This window comes from Erinaceus europaeus, chromosome 16, assembly GCF_950295315.1.
Source record: "Erinaceus europaeus chromosome 16, mEriEur2.1, whole genome shotgun sequence".
NCBI classification, from domain to species: Eukaryota; Metazoa; Chordata; class Mammalia; order Eulipotyphla; family Erinaceidae; genus Erinaceus; species Erinaceus europaeus.
In genome coordinates, this window is record NC_080177.1 from 4,798,143 (window position 1) to 4,815,530 (window position 17,388).

The 17,388-nt window shown below is 47.4% G+C and overlaps 1 protein-coding gene across 1 annotated transcript in view; it reads left to right on the top strand.

Annotated features, from left to right (window-relative positions):
* Positions 1-15,164: 15,164 nt before the first annotated feature.
* HERC1 (HECT and RLD domain containing E3 ubiquitin protein ligase family member 1) overlaps positions 15,165-17,388 on the top strand; it is a 172,628-nt gene continuing 170,404 nt past the window's right edge. The window contains exon 1 of the mRNA XM_060175709.1: positions 15,165-15,305. The gene's annotated coding sequence lies outside the window, so the exon portion shown is untranslated. The remainder of the gene's footprint in view (positions 15,306-17,388) is intronic.

A 17,388-nucleotide genomic window follows, 5' to 3' on the forward strand; every position in this document is an offset into this window, starting at 1 on the left:
CACCACTGAGTGTCTCTCTGGCCCAATGTTTTTATTTTCTATCCCTAGAGAGGAAGAGGGGGGAAAGAGAGAAAAAACTGACCTGAGAGGTTGATTAAAATGGATAAGATCCTAGAGCTGTAATTCTTTAAAAGTCGGTGTTTTTTTACATTCTTTTTTTTTTTTAAAAAAGATTTATTTATTTATTCCATTTCGTTGCCCTTGTTGTAGTTATTATTGTTGTTGTTGGACAGGACCGAGAGAAATGGAGAGAGGAGGGGAAGACAGAGAGGGGAGAGAAAAACAGACACCTGCAGACCTGCTTCACCGCTTGTGAGGTGACCCTCCTGCAGGTGGGAGGCAGGGGCTCAAACCGGGATCCTTATGCCAGTCCTTGCGCTTTGCACCACCTGTGTTACTGCCCGACTCCCTTTTACATTCTTTTCATTTTAAATAGAGATTGAGGAAGAGAGGGAGAAAGAGAGAGAAGGAGTGACACCACAGTACTGCACCACTATCTGTGGAGCTTCCCTGGTGCCATCCATGGTGGTCTTGGGTGGTGTCAGTGCTCAAAGAGTAAAATAAACCCAGAAAAAAATCTAGAGTTTCTCCCTGTTCCCCATCTGCAGAAGGGACACTTCAAGATAAAATGAAGCAGGTCTGCAGTTATCTTTCTCCCTTCCTATTTCCCCATCTCTTTTCAATTTCTCTCTGTCCTATAAAATAAAATGGAAAGAAAAGGGGGAGAATGGCTGCTGGGATCCATGGATTCCTAGTGCCAGCACTGAGTCCCAGTGTTAATCCTAGTGGCAATAAAAATTTAAAAAAAAAAACAAAAAAAACCTGGAGCTTCCCAATAAATGAAGAAAGTAGAAAGTTGAAAATGGCAATACATGTAAATTAAATACCTGTAGGCCACTTTAAGCAAATAAAACATAAGATAAAACCAGAGACATGGACATATTGGGCTGTGATGGAGACTGTGACAGGTTGAGCAGAAATGATGTGGAAAAATATCACGTGTATCTTTTTTGTCTTTTTTGGGTCTCTGAGGATTCACTGCTCTGAACCACCTTTTAGAGTGGGATGGGGGGAGGGAGAGGGAGAGGGAGAGGGAGAGGGAGAGGGAGAGGGAGAGGGAGAGGGAGAGGGAGAGGGAGAGGGAGAGAGAGCCACAGTACTGAAACTCCCTCCTGGAAGCCAGAGTTGAACCCATGTCAAGTGCATGACCAGACAGGCAAACTGCCCAGGTGAGCTGCCTCACTGCCAAGTTCAGTCCTCCCTCATGCTCCTCATTGGCTCTCTCTTTTGAGCCCTGGGCTTTCCTTACATGACACAACTGAGTGAGGTCAGGGAGAACCCTAATGTTGTTATTGTTGGGCAGAAGCGATTACAAACATTGGGCACCCAGTGTTCTCTGCTGACCCGGGAGGGCCGGGAGGAGAAGCCTGCCCCAGAACTGCTCTATGAGTCCCCAGGGGAAGTGAATCAACGGACCTTCCTGTTTACTTTTATTATGATTGTTTTAATGCAGAAACAATGAGCTTACAGAAAGGAAAAGTCAGATCTGAGTTGTACTTTCAGTTTGAACTAAAGCTATAAGACATGGTCTGCCCACTGCCCTCCACACCAATGAATAGATTGAGTGCGGAGGCAGGACCGCACACATGCATGGCTCCATTGCTCCCAGTCTCTTTTTCAATCAAAGAGAGGGAGGGAAAGACATCACAGAGCTGGAGCTTCCTTTGGAGCCATAGCACCTCGCATGTTGGTGCCAGGGCTCAAACCTGGGATGTGTGCATGGACAGGACACGTGTCCTACCATGTAAGCCATCTCTCCAGTTCCAGGGTCATCTTTATCACTAGCTTCTAGTCTCTCAATGCCATTTACTCATGAGAGAGGCCTAAGGGAGCAAACCAGAGCATCACTCTGATCTTTGGACCTTCAGAACTGATAGGCAGTTGAGTGGTAGCACAGTGGGTTAAGCGCAAAGTCCAAGGACCTGCGTAAGGATCCCAGTTCCAGTCCCTGACTCCCCACCTGCAGGGGAGTCGCTTCACAAGCGGTGAAGCAGGTCTGCAGGTGTGTCTATCTTTCACTCCCCCTCTCTGTCTTCCCCTCCTCTCTCCATTTCTCTCTGTCCTATCCAACAACAATGACATTAATAACAACAACAATAATAACTACAACAATAAAAAAGGACAACAAAATTGAGTAAATAAATAAATATTTTAAAAAAGAACTGTAGGATATAGGTTATTGTTTCAATACATTTATGGTAACTTGTGATCAAAAGAGGAAACTTAAGACAGAAGACTAATTACCAGCACAACTGGCAAATAGTCTGATAGAACATCCACTTCCTATCCATAGGGAGCAAACACAGCAGTTAAGAACATAGAGTCTCTCCACCTGCAGGGGAGTCGCTTCACAAGCGGTGAAGCAGGTCTGCAGGTGTCTATATTTCTCTCCCCCTCTCTGTCTTCTCCTCCGCTCTCCATTTCTCTCTGTTCTGTCCAACAGTGATTACATCATCAACAACAACAATACAACAAGGGCAACAAAAGGGAAAATAAATATAAAAAATTTAGAAAAAAGAACATAGAGTCTGGGGGAGCTGGAGACAGTTCACTCAGTATATCACAGGCTTTGTCATGATTGAGGACCTGGCTTTGAGCACTGACACCACCCAAGACCACCATGGATGGCACCAGGGAAGCTCCACAGATAGTGGTGCAGTACTGTGGTGTCACTCCTTCTCTCTCTTTCTCCCTCTCTTCCTCAATCTCTATTTAAAATGAAAAGAATGTAAAAGGGAGTCGGGCAGTAACACAGGTGGTGCAAAGCGCAAGGACTGGCATAAGGATCCCGGTTTGAGCCCCTGCCTCCCACCTGCAGGAGGGTCACCTCACAAGCGGTGAAGCAGGTCTGCAGGTGTCTGTTTTTCTCTCCCCTCTCTGTCTTCCCCTCCTCTCTCCATTTCTCTCGGTCCTGTCCAACAACAACAATAATAACTACAACAAGGGCAACGAAATGGAATAAATAAATAAATCTTTTTTAAAAAAAAAGAATGTAAAAAAACACCGACTTTTAAAGAATTACAGCTCTAGGATCTTATCCATTTTAATCAACCTCTCAGGTCAGTTTTTTCCATTCTTTATTTTAGAGAGAGGGAGATGCTAAAGCATGAATTTGTCATCCATGGAACTCTCCTTGGTGTTGTTTATGGCTCCCCCATGTGATAGCTGGGCTACCCAGGACCTTCGACATGGTAAGGCATGTGCTTTACCCAGATGAGCTGTCTCCCAGTCCAGGAAGCTGACTTCTTCCTCTTTTTTTTTTTTTGCCTCCAGGGTTATTACTGGGGCTCAGTGCCTGCACTACAAATGCACTGTTCCTGGAGGCCATTTTCCCCATTTTGTTGCCCTTGTTGTTATTGTTATTGTGGCCATTGCTGCTGTTGTTGTTGGATATGACGGAGAGAAATTGAGGGGGGGAGAGAAATGTAGACATCTGTAGACCTGCTTCATTGCTTGTGAAGTGACCCCCGTACAGGTAGAGGCTGGGGGCTCTAACCCAGATCCCTATGTGGTCTTTGTGCTTCGCGCCATGTGCGCTTAACCCGCTGTGCTATCTCCTGACCCCCTCTCCCCCCGGCCAACTTCATTTTTCTTTTTTCCTTTTTCTTTTGCCTCCAGGGTTATCGCTGGGGCTTGGTGCCTGCACTATGAATCCACTGCTCCTTGAGGCCATTTTTTCCCATTTTGTTGCCTTTGTTATAATTGTTATTGTTGTTGTTATTGCTGTTGTTGTTGTTGGATAGGACAGAAAGAAATCAAAAAAGGAGGGGAAGATAGAGAGGGGAAGAGAAAGATAGACAACTGCAGACCTGTTTCACCGCCTATGAAGCGACTCCCTGGCAGGTGGGGAGTCGGGGGCTGGAACCGGCATCCTTACACTGGTCCTGCAGTCCAGCCCCCCGATTTCTTTTTATTAATATTTATTTGACAGGACAGAGAGAAACTGAGTGAAGAAGGGGACATAGAGAGGGAGAGAGAAAGAGAGACACCTGCAGACCTGCTTCACTGCTTGGGAAGCTTCCCCTTATAGGTGGGAACTGGGGACTTGAACCTGAGGAAGCTGATTTCTAATGTCAAGTGCTTTTGGACAAAAGATTACACCAGTTGAGTAGCTAATTCAGTTGACTGATGAAGCCATACCTGAAAAAAAAACAAGACATTTCATATTTTTTCAGATATGGGATACAAGAGGCAAATTTCTCCCTGGGATACAAATACACAGAGCATGAGTCCAGTGACATTTGACCAGGGTTTTGAGTCCACACACTTCAGGAGTGACAAAGACTGATGGAACAAAGGTTCTCCTTCATCAAGCTGATGGCAGTGAAACGACTGTAAGCTTTCTCTGAGAATGTGCTTTGGCTGTTGGTGTGAGTTTATATTCAATGAAGCTAGGTCATTCCAACTTTGAGAAACTATCCTAAAGAAATCACCCACAGCTAGAAATTGTGTGTGTGTGTGTGTGTGTGTGTGTGTGTGTGTGTGTGTGTGTGTGATCCTGCAGTAGAGGACTCAGAAAATGACAGCACATCAGTTGAGTGCAGTGTGAGATGGAGCCTTTGCTAGTGAGGACTGGAGCAGTCACACATGGGAGAGACACGGAAAAGTGAGACACCGGAGGATATAATTATAACTGTGTGAGAGACTTTAAATAGAAGAATGCATTGCAAAGAGTTACAGAAAGATATTATTAGTGGAGTTGTTAGGATGGTGGAAAGACTTGTGGGTAACTTCTGTACATGCTCCAGCTTTCCAATTTTGTAGTTATATAACTTGGATGGTAGACAGAAGACCTCTTTTTTAAGAATTTAATTTTAGCTTTGGGGAGAGAGATACAGAGATCCATTCTGGCCTGTGTGGTATGGGGTAAAACCTGAGACAGGATGCATGCAATTCCTGAACAATTTCTGTCAAGCCAGCTCTTTAAAATTTCCGGGTTTGAGAGGTCAGGTGGTAGCACAGTGGGTTGAGTGCACATGGCACAGAGTGCAAAGACCGTGTAAGGATCCTGGTTTGAGCCTCTGGCTCTCCACCTGCGGGGGGCGGGGGTGTCACTTCACAAGCAGTGAAGCAGGTCTGCAGGTGTCTATCTTTTTCTCCCCCATTCTGTCTCCCCTCCTCTTTCCATTTCTCTCTGTCCTGTCCAACAACAATGACATCAATAACAACAGTAATAATAACCATAACAATGATAAAACAACAAGGGAACAAAAGAAAAAAAAACAGCTTCCAGGAGCAGTGAATTTGTGGTGCAGGCACTTCTTCTTCTTCTAGCGTTTGCCCTTTTTCCGTAGCCAGTCAACAGCATCAGGTTGAGCCTGATGTAAAGTTTCGAGACCTCCTTCGAATCTGGAGAGGTGGCAGTGGTTGACTATGTGGGTCATAGTCTGTCTGGAGCCGCAGGGGCAGTTCGGGTCGTCTCTGGCTCCCCAGCGATGGAACATAGCGGCGCACCGGCCATGGCCTGTTCGATAGCGATTGAGGAGGGCCCAATCATAACGTGCTAGGTCAAAGCCGGGTTGATGCTTGCAGGGGTCTGTGATGAGGTGTTTGTTCTTTACCTCAGCTGACTGCCAACTCTGTTTCCAAGAGACTGGAACAGAGAAGTTCAGTGCAGGCACTGAGCCCCACCAATAACCCTGGAGGAAAAAAAAAAAACAGCAATTTCTGGAGGAAAAAAAAAACACAGCAATTTCCAGGTTTGTGGTCTGGGAGATGATGCAGTAGATAAAGCATTGGCCTCTCAAGCATGAGGTCCTGGGTTCAATTCCCAGCAGCATGTGTACCAGAGTGGTGTCTCTTTCTCCCTTTTTCTCATCTTTTTTATTAATAAATATAATCTTAAAAATTTTTCACATGTAATCTCTGCAGCCTGGGCATGTTCTCTTTCTTGGAAAAATGTGCTTTATAAATGTAAGTTGAGCAGGGTCATAGCTCACGCAGTAGAGCACAGCCTTCCATCACAGACACCCTTGATTTGAGAGCAGCACCATGGACCGTGCCGGGGAGGCTCCATGTGAGGTGGAACAGGCTGCACTGTTTGTCTCTCCTCTCTGTCTTCCCCTTTCTCTTTGCTTTCACCCATTTCTAGAGGTCCCCTGGCTTCCTTGGCTCATGATCCCCTTCCTTCATCTTCAAAGCAGCCCTCTGAAAGCTTCAAATCTTTCTCTGACCTTTCTCCTCCTACCTGCCTTTTGTAAGAACCTTTGTGATTACATTGGACCCTCCTGGATAGTCCGGAACATCTCCATTCCCAAATCTTCAACTTAAATTTATGTTTGTTGTGGTCTGGGAGGTGGTTTAGTGGATAACGTACTGGACTCTCAAGCGTGATGTCCTGAGTTCGATCCCCTGCTGCACATAATACCAGAGGGGTGTCTGGTTCTCCCCCCCCTTTCTACTGATCATTCTTCATGAATAAATAAAATCTTTAAAAAAATTATGTTTGTTTGTTTTTGCCTCTAGGGTCAAACCAGGATTCGTGCACTGGTCCTTGTGCTCCATGTGCTCTTGTGGTCTTGTGCTTGTGCTCCATGTGCTCTTAACCCACTGTGCTGCCACCTGCCCCCTCATTTTATTTGTTTGTAATGCCTTCCTGAGGAATGAGCCCAGGGACTTGTGCATGTGTGATACTGCTGAGCTGTCTCCCATGCACGATTTTCTTTTTCTTTTTTGAATTAACAGGGAAGGGAGAGGTAGAAAGGGAGAGAGAGCCATACATGCAGCACTGCTTTACCACTTGTGAAACTTCCCCCTGCAGGTGGGGAGCTGGGGCTTGAACCCGGCTCCTTGTATGCTGTACTATGTGTGCTCAATCAGGTGCACCACTGTCTGGCCCCTTGGCTTTCTATTCTTTACCTCTTGAATTCCAGGACAGAAGGTGACACCAAAGGAGCTCCATGGATGGTGGAGCAGTCTCTCTCTCTCTCTCCCTCTCACCAAGAAGATAACATTGAAAAACAGAATGAGGAAGCTGCTTGGCAGTTCTTTCTCGGGAGCTGCATGAAGAAAAAAAAAAAAACATATATATATATATATATATATATATAGGGCTCTCATGCCTGAGGCTCTTAGGTCCCAGGTTCAATCTCCAGCCTACTATAGAGCAGAACTGAGCTCTGGTAGGCCTCTCTCTCTCTCTCTCTCTCTTTCTCTCTCTCTCTTTCTTGCCTCCAGGGTTATTGCTGGGGCTCGGTGCCTGACTATGAATCCACTGCTCCTAGAGGCCATTTTTCCCATTTTTGTTGCCCCTGCTGCCCTTATTGTTGCTGTCGTTGTTGGATAGGACAGAGAGAAATGGAGAGAGGAGGGGAAGACAGAGAGGGGGAAAGAAAGACAGACACCTGCAGACCTGCTTCACTGCTTGTGAAGCGACTCCCCTGCAGGTAGGGGGCCAGGGGCTTGAACTGGATTTTTATGTCAGCTTTTGCTGCTTTACACCATGCTACCACCCACCCCCTCAATTTAAAAATAAATAAAATAAAATATTTAAAAAAGAAAATAAATATATAGAAATGTGCTAACTGAAAGGATGAACACAACCATATACCCATGATCACTGAGATGGAGATGTATTTTGATGAGAACATAGTCTTTGGGGAGAATCTACAGCTCTGCGCGGCTGGAAGATGTCAGCTAAGTCAAGGGGGCAGGATGGGCCTGGGAGAAAGAGGTGAGGAAAGAGAAGCTGAGAAATGCCTTCACTGGGGCAGGAGGCATACCTGGTTCAGTGCACACGTTACAGCTCAAGCCCCTGGTCCTCATCTGCTGGGGGAAAGCTTCACAAGTGGTGGAACAGAGTGCAGGTGTTTGTCTCTTTCCCTCTCTACCTCCTTCACTTCTCTCGATTTCTCTCTATTTCTATCCAATAAATAAAGATATAATTTAAAAGAGGAAGAAAGGAAGAAAGAAAGAAATGGGACTGGATGATGGCACACTGGGTTAAGTGCACATAATACAAAGTTCAAGGACCCACACAGGGATCCTGGTTTGAGTCCCTGTCTCCTCACCTGCGTGGGGGGGGGGTCACTTCACAAGCAGTGAAGCAGGTCTACAGGTGTCTATCTTTCTCTCCCCCCTCTATATTCCCCTTCTTTCTCAATTTCTCTTTGTCTAATCCAATAAGAACAATGGAAAAGTGTGGCTGCCAGGAGCAGTGGATTTGTAGTGTAGGCACTGAGCCCCAGCAATAACCCTGGAGGGAAAAGAATGCCTTTACTTACTCATTTCCTTAGGTGTAGCTAGATCCACACCTTGACTATGCCTCCCTGGCAGGAAGGCTTTGAAGTTAGCCAGATTAGTATTTTATAATTTATTTCCCCAATATTTATTTATTTATTTCTTACCAGAACATTGCTTAGTTCTGGCTTGTGGTGGTACTAGGCTTGACCTCAGAGCTTCAGGCATGAGACCGTCTTGCAAAATCATTAGAGACTAAAAGAAATCGAGAGTGGAGGGGGAGATAGAAGGGAAGAGATACTTGCAGACCTACTTCACTGCTTGTGAAGCTTCCCCCCACCCCTGCAGGTGGGGACCAGGGGCTTGAACCTGGATCTTTGCACATGGTAACACCCAGCCCCATAACCTTGATGTCTTGTCTGAAATGTATGTCCAGATTGGGATTATCTCAGCTATCTAGAGTTGAAATTTCATTCTCTAGCTCAACAAAAAGAAAGAAAGAAAGGAAGAAAGAAAGAAAGAAAGAAAGAAAGAAAGAAAGAAAGAAAGAAAGAAGGAGGAAGGGAAGGAAGGAAGGAAGGAAGGAAGGAAGGAAGGAACCCTGTATGTCACGAACAAGTCCTTCTATTTGCTTTTACTTTTGTTTTCTCAGAGTATCAGCTTCTGGTGCCCGAGGCAGCCAGGAAATGAAGAGAGCTTCCTTTTCTAGACACTAGATTACTAAACCATTGATGCATTGAGCGTCGACTGTGCACCAAATAGGCTCCTCACAGAAGGTGAGTGGGAAAGATACACCTGTCAAGAAGCTTCCCCCAGTGTGTGGGAGCTAGCTTTGAGCTTGGGTTGTGTGCATGGTAAAGCAGACACCTTCCCAGGTGAGCTATCTCCTCTCCCTCTCTGCTTCTATTAGAAGGGGGAAGTTCTCTTATTGTGCTCAGAACTTTCAACTTGTGTTGTAGTTATTTATTTATTTATTTATTTATTTACCAGAGCACTGATCAGCTCTGGCTTATGGTGGTGTGGGGGACTGGACCTGGGATTTTGGAGCCTCAGGCATGAGAGTCTCTTTGCATAACCATTATTGTATCTACCCCCTGCCCTGTGTTGTAGTTATTTACACATATTTCTCCTCTAATATTTTCTCTCCAGAACAATCACCTGTTTATATTGGGTGTTGACAGGTCGATCCATACTCCCATCCTGTCTCTCTCTTTCCCTTGCGGGGAAGGGCTCTGGGGAAGCAGAGCTCCAAGGCACATTGGTGGGGTTGTCTGTCTGTCCAGTGAAGTCTGGTCGGCATCATGCTAGCATCTGGAACCTGGTGGCTGAAAAGAGAGTTAATATACAAAGCCAACAAATTGTTGACCAATCATGGACCTAAAGGTTGGAATAGTGCAGATGAAGAGTTGGGGGGTCCTCCATTTTGTAGATAGCTAGTAGGCATATTTTAGTTATATTTCAAAGGGCCTGTAGCTATACTAGTGTTTTGTTTGTTTGTTTTTGGTTTTTTTGCCTGAGCCTGAAATCTGATATGCAGCTGAATCCTAATTATTGTCTGGAGAGATGATGTCATGGCTAGGAAAAGGACCAGAAAGCTGGATCAGGGAAGAGGGTAGTTCCCTAATATGGGAAAGGGGCATAAATATTGTTGACTATAAACCCCATTGATTTGATGTGATCTGGGACTCATAATTAGCTTAGAAGCCTGTGTGACCTCTACATCCCTCTAGATCTGAGCTCACATTCTGTGGTCATGAGTAGGAACATTCCAAGCTGCCCCAATATCAGGACCCATCTTCCTCAGGTGTAGCACAGAGTATGTTGTCCATCCTCCCTTTTGGAAGATGGAACATTCTCTACCGTCGTTGATCCAAGTTGAGGGCAAGGTCCTATGGGGGTCCACAAAGGGGTCTATTTTGTTGTTCCTGATAGAGATGACCGGTAATAATAGAGAGAGGGATTTATTTGAGGTCTAGGCCCATCAAATCTGTTTGGGAGTCTCAGGACTCCCCGATTAGGGCCCCAGTGGAAGACTCTTAGTATGGAACATGACTCTGAATAAAGTGTTCATCTCAGTCTCTGGGTAAAGGTATGGGGTATGAATAAATTCAAGGCATGGTGGTCACATTTAAATATGTCTCTTGGGCTCAGATCTGTAATATCGCTTGGATCAGAAAGACTAGCTGAACTTTTGGGGACCCAGCATGTGGAGTGGAATGCATTCCCTTTTTCTGGTGTTTAAGCACAAGCTGCAAGAGCAAAATGTTTCTAATTAAGATACCACTGATTTTTCCCTCCATTAATTCCATTTTCCCTCAAAGCTAATGGGTATATATGACTCCACATCAAAGACTTGTTCTAATGGTTTGGGAGATGTGAGTTTTATTAGAACAAAGCAGAATTCATAACCCACAACAGAGCAATTTGTTGCAGTTATTTTTGAGTTAATTTATGATCTCCTCTTCATGACATGGCCCGTATCCTCATTAAGTGTGCCGTTCTTCTAAACTTTCTGCAAGAAGCCTTTCAGTTCCTATCCTTCCTCTTTCACTTCATTCCCTTATCATTTGCCTTCTCTTCACGTGGCATTAGAGTAATATATTTTCTTCCCTATCTCCTTCCCTTGGATCATAAACATCTTGAGGGCAGGTACTAAGGCTCGTTCAACTTTGTATGTTCAGTGTCTTCCACAAGTGCCTAGTTTATGATAGGCATACAGTCAAGGTCTGTTCATAAATGATATTAATGACTTCTAGTCACACAACATGTCAATCTTACCAAGTGATTTCTTTGTCTTTTTTTTTTTAATATTTATTTATTATTGAATAGAGATAGAGAGAAATTGAGAGGGGAGGAGGAGATAGAGAAGGAGATAGAGATACACCTGCAGCCCTGCTTCACCACTCAGGAAGCTTCCCTCCAGCAGGTGGGGACCCAGGTCCTTTCACATTGTAATGTGTGTGCTTAGCTAGGTGTTCTAACAAATGGCCCCTGTCTCTTTTTTATGTGGTGCTGGGGAAAGTATACAGGGCAGGCCTTATGCATCTGTGATACCACTGATCAGCCCTTTGGCCCAATTAAAAAAAATTCTATATTCTAAGAGAGAGAGAGGAGAAGGAGGAAGAGGAGAGGGAGGAGGACAGGGAAGGAGGAAGAAGAAGGGGAGGAGGTAGAAGAGGAGGAGAAATAGTGAGTCAGGAGAGAGAGGAAAAGACATTACATCACCTCTCCACCATCCACGGAGTTCCGGTGTTATTCAGAGTCCTTTCATGTGAACTACAGATAGAACCCAAGACCTCAAGAATGCTCTAGCTGCTGAAACATCTCCTGGCCTCCAAAGTAATTGTTTAAAATTTATTTCTTTATTTTATTTTCATGGAAGAAAGAGATACAGAGGGAAAGATACAGAGATACAGAGAGAGTGAGAGAGATTCCACAGCACTGCTCAGTCTTATGAGGATTAAACCTGGGACCTCAGATCTCAGGCATGAATGTCTTTTGTAGTACCATTATGCCGTCTCCCCAGCCCTCCCAAAGTAATTTCTTGTGTTTTTTGATTCCCACAACACTAAGGCAGGCAGGAAACCCATGGTCACCCCTATTTATAGACATGAGAAGAGATTCAGAAAGTCCATCCTACCTGCGGACAATAGGCTTCACATTTTAGGAGACTCCAGGACTCAGGACTGGTATTGTCTCTGAATCAAAGGTTTGAATTGCTTGCTGCTCAGAAGACCAATTAACCCAGAGAGAAAAGCAGGTTTAATCAGGTGTTAGCAAACTTGAGAAGTTAGTGGACTCATATCTCAAAAAATCTTCCCCCTCTTAGGCTAGGGTTCAGGGTTCATGTAACTTGGTGGGTCTGTGGGTGAGAGGGGGTCCAGTTAGTCAGTTATCTGACTAATATAAGCTGTCCTGTCTCCCAGGTGTTCATTCAGCTGGAAGGGGTCCAGTCATGCCAGACCAAATCACCAGAGCCTATAGAAAAACAAAACAAAACAAAACTCTGAGATAACATCATTAGGCAATAGCTTTGTCCAGGATTTTACTTGATAAGCTCTCTGTTGAACATTCCTAGTATTAGAAGACAAAGCCAATGCACCTCAGAATGTTCCTACTGATGACCACTGAATATAAGTTTGGACCTACAGGGATGTAGAGGTTATCCTATGCTGAATATGGGCCCCAGATCAAATCAATGGGGTTTACAGTCAACAATATTTATACACTTTTCCCATATTTGGGAGCTACTCTCTTCCCTGATCCAGCTTTCTAGCCCCTTTTCCAGCCATGACATCATCTCCCCAGACAATAACTTGGGTCCACCTGCATATCAGATGTCAGGCTCCGGGGTCAGGCGGTAGCACAGTGGGTTAAGCGTACACGGCGTGAAGCACAAGGACCAGGGTAAAGATCCTGATTGGAGCCCCTGACTCCCCACCTGCAGGGGAGTCTTTTCACAAACAGTGAAGCAGGTCTGCAGGTGTCTGTCTTTCTCTCACCCTCTCTGTCTTCCCTCCTCTCTCCATTTCTCTCTGTCCTATCCAACAACAATGACATCAATGACAAGAATAATAATAACCACAACAACGATAAAAAAACAACAACAAGGGCAACAAAAGGGGGGGGGGGAAGGCTCCAGGAGCAGTGGATTTGTGGTGCAGGCACCGAGCCCCAACAATAAGCCTGGAGGCAAAAAAAAAAACACAACAGATGTCAGGCTCAGGTAAAAATTAATAAAGTCATGGGCCCTGTGGAATATACCTAAAATAGACCTACTAGCTATTTCCAAAATGGGAACACAAATCTTCATCTGCAATATCCCAGCCTTTAGGTTCATGATTAATCAATAATTTGTATGGCTTTATATATTAACTCTTTTTCAGCCACCAGGTTCCAGATGCTACCATGATGCCAACCAGACTTCCCTGGGCAGATGACCCCACCAATGTGCCTTGGAGCCCCGATTCCCCAGAGCCCTGCCCCACTAGGGAAAGAGAGAGACAGGCTGGAAGTATGGATTGACCGACCTGTCAATGCCCATGTTCAGCGGGGAAGCACCTTCTGCACCCCATAATGACCCTGGGCCCATACTCTCAGAGGGATAAAGAATAGGAGAGCTATTCCCATAGGGGAGGGGATGGGATATGGAGCTCTGGTGGTGGGAATTGAACCCCTCTTATCCTGTGGTTTTGTCAGTGTTTCCATTTTATAAATAAATAAATTTTTTAAAAAAGAAGAAGACAAAGCCAGAGGGAAGAGTTTTTTTTTAATTTAAATTATTTGTAAAATAAAAAATAGAAAATACTGGCAAAACCATAGGGTAAGAGGGGTAAAATTCCACAAGTTTCCCACCACCAGGGCTCCGTATCCCATCCCCTCCCCTGAGAGCTTTCCTGTTCTTTTATCCCTCTGGGAGTATGGACCCAGGATCATTATGAGGTGCAGAAGGTGGGAGGTCTGGCTTCTGTAATTGCTTCCCCGCTGAACATGGGCATTGGCAGGTTGATCCATATTCCCAACTTGTTTCCATCTTTCCTAGTGGGGCAAGAGCTCCAGAAAGATGGGGTTTCAGGATACATTGGTATCCTCTGCTCATGGAATTCAGGCTGGCATCATGGTAGCATCTGTAACTTGGTGTCTGAAATGGCATTAAGGTATAAAGCAGAACAAATTGTTTAATAATCTGGAACCTAAAGGCACGAATATAACAGGTGAGATTTGAGGTCTCCATTTTGGAAAAAGTTAGTGGGTCTATTTTAGGTATATTCCAAGGGGCCCATGACTCTACTAATTTTTTCCTGAGCCCGACAGCTAACATGCAAGTGGGCCAAAGGTATTGTCTCGGGAAATGGTGTCAGGGTTGGAAATAGTACTAGAAAGCTGCATCAGGGAAGAGTATCTCCTAAATCTGGGAAAAATATATAAATACCTTTAACTGTAAGCCCAGTCAATTTGATCTGGGGTCTATATTCAGTGTAGGAGCCTGTGTGAGCTCTGTATCGCTATAGGTCTTAGCTCGAATTCTGTGGTCACAGCTAGGAACGTTCTAGGCTGCACCCATTGCAGAAGGAAGGAAGAGTTTTTTTTTAAGATTTTATTTATTTATTAATGAGAAAGATAGGAGGAGAGAAGGAACCAGACATCACTCTGGTATATGTGCTGAGGGGAACTGAACTCATGACCTCATGCTTGAGAGTCCAGTGCTTTATCCACTGGGCTACCTCCTGGACCACAAAGGAAGAGTTTTTAAGGTGGCTCACTAATAGTGCAGGCAAAAGAGGACTTGCCTGTGGTTCTATTCGACATGAGGTCAGTGTCCAGATGAAGGGTGCCCTAAGAGTCCCCTAAGCGGAGGCGATTTGTCAGGCAGTCTTGACAGACAGGAGCAGGAAGATGGAAGTGGGGGAGAGGGACCTCACCCTCGGGGTGTCTGGGGCAGGGAGATAAAGGGGGCCAGGGCGCTGGGCCCCGATACTGGGGTGTGGCCTCTGGGCTCTCAGCTTCTCAGCAACTCCAGAGCCCTGCAGACCACGAGGAAAGCTGGGGGGCGTCGGCGCTCCCCCCAACCCTCCCCGCCCCTTTGTGAAGCGCCCCCAATTGTGCCTCACAGGCGGAGTGGGATCCCCGCCGGCTCTTGTGAGCTAGTCGGGCTCTGAGCGGAGTGCGCGGCGGCGGCGGCGGCGGCGGGGCGTCCCCAGACCCTCAGCTTCCCCCCCACTTCCGGCTCCCCAATTCATTCCCTTCCTTCCCCTTTCCCCTCCACCCACAAGCTCCTCCCCCTGCCCTGCTGGCTCCTCCCCCTGTGTCCGCGAGCCCCTCCCCTTGTCCCCTCCACGCCTCCCGCGCTGGGCCCGGTGGGCGGGGCGAAGGGGCTAACCGCGCGAGACTTCTGTCCAAATCGCGCGAGACGCCGCTGCCACCGCCTCTTACGTCTTTCCCTTTGACAAGTCGCCGCCGCTGCAGCAAAAAATAAAGGACGAGGCCCCCGCCGCCGCCGCCACCGCCGGGCTGGGGTCTCCGGAGCCGCGCCCCACGCCCGCCGACTCGCCGCCGACTCGCGCACGGTAACTCTCCGCGCTGCCGCCGCTGCGTGCGCCCTGCCGGCCGGGCTCTGGCGACCGGGCCGTTCCCGGGCAGCCGCCGCCGGGGTCCCGGGTGGGCGCGGGCCTGAGGAGACCCGGCGCCGGGTGCCCCCGGAGCCCGTCCGCCCGGCATCGCGGGAGTCGCCGCGGCCCGCGAGAACCGAGGGACCCGCCTCTCTGGCGCGGCTGGTCCCGGGCCCCGGGGGGCGCGGGGGTGACCGCCCTGCACCCCCGCGCCCCGCGCCCCTAACGAGCTCCGGAGGGAGACCCCCGGGCGGGGCGGGGCGGGGCGGGGCGGGGCGGGGCGGCCCCCGGGCCCCTCGGCGCCGGAGCCTCGGAGGGAGGCTGGAGGCTGGAGGACGCGGCTCGCTCCCGCACCTGCCTGCGGGGGGGGGGGGGGCAGCGACAGTTTCCGGGCGGCGCTGCGACCCCCGGGGCCCGCGGGGTGCGGACCGCCGGGCGGCAGCTTCTGGGGAGGCGGGAGCACCCACCCGGGCGGGCACCGGCCCCAGAAGCTTGTGTGAAGGCCACGCTGCCCACCCCAAGCTGGGGCCCTGGCGCCCCGGGGTGGGGGGCTCCGGGTGGGGGCTCCGGGCCGCTGGCTGTGGGGAAACAGCCCGCGCGCTCCTGTGCACCTGCAGGCAGCCCGGCCGTGCTTGGCGTCTGGGCCCATTTCTGTTTTTCTGTTTTTCTTTCATTCTTTCTTTCTTTCTTTCTTTCTTTCTTTCTTTCTTTCTTTCTTTTTTTTTTTTTTTTTTGATTTCTTTGCCTTTAAACTTGATTTTTTAAATTATCTTCATTATCGGACACAGTAAAAGCCGGAAATCCAGAGGGGAGGGGGAGATAGAGAGGGAGAGAGACAGAGAGACACCCGCAGCCCGGCTTCGCCACGCCACTCGCGAGGCTTTCCCCCCTGCAGGTGGGGAGGGACCCCGGGGCTCGAACTCAGGTCCTTGTGCTTTGTCACATGTGCGCTCCACCAAGTGCGCCACCCCCGCCCCTCCTGCCCCTCCCCCTCCCCCGAATCATCGCTTTTTACATTTGCCTTTATTTATTTGATAGAGACAGAGATGGAGAAGGGAAGGGAGTGATAGGAAGAGAGACACCTGCAGCCACTCGCAAAGCTTTCATCCTGGCAGGCGGCAGGCGCTCGAACCCAGGTCCTTGGGCGCTGTAATGTGTCTGCTCCACTAGGTGGGCCACCACGCGGCCCTTCTTTTTTCGCTTCTTTACTGGGGAATGAATGGTTTTCAGTCGACAGTAAAATGCAATAATTTGTACATGCATAACATTTCCCAGTTTTCCACATAACAATTCAACCCCCACTAGGTCCTTCTCTGCCGTCATGTTGCAGGATATGAATTCACCCTCCCCCCCCACTTGGGCAAATTTCTTTACAGACATGTCATTCCACCCCCTCTCCCCGCCATGCCTGCGTGATCCTTGATTGGACTCCCCCTGTTATATATAAATTAAAAAAAAAAACAACCCGAAAACAGTAATTTATTTAATGTGTCTGTGTCACTTCTTGGGCTTGCTTGATTCAAGCCGCTTACTCCATTCATTCCCACTGGCTAGGGCCCTGTCATTCCTTCTCTTTTTTTTCCACCCAGCTTTCTCCCCAATTGATTTTTTTTTTTTTTTTGGAAGGTTGCTAAAATGGTTTCGACAATCATTTTTGGGGAAAATGACTTATTTGGAGCTGTGGAGTGTTGACAGTTCCAGCCATGGCAGGTGCTGAAAAGGAGGAGTGTTTGCAGGAAGGAAATACATTTGTGATTTTTCACAGTGGGAAGAAATCTGTTTGCCCTCAGTTTATTAAAAAATTTGTATTTATTAATTAAAATTGATCCTCGTGGGTTATTTCTAGATCAAAGTCGTCCTGTGACTGTATGTTTCACGGTGCGTTTGGGATGGGGAGGGCTTAGGCGTGTGCTTTTGAAGTTATCAGTTTCCAGAGTGGGTGTTTGTACAGCAAAATTGAGTGCCTGAAGTTCCAGCATGCATATCCAAGCTCCGGGATGCTTGAGTTTCTTTTGGAAGTGAGTTCAAATGTGTTGTCACA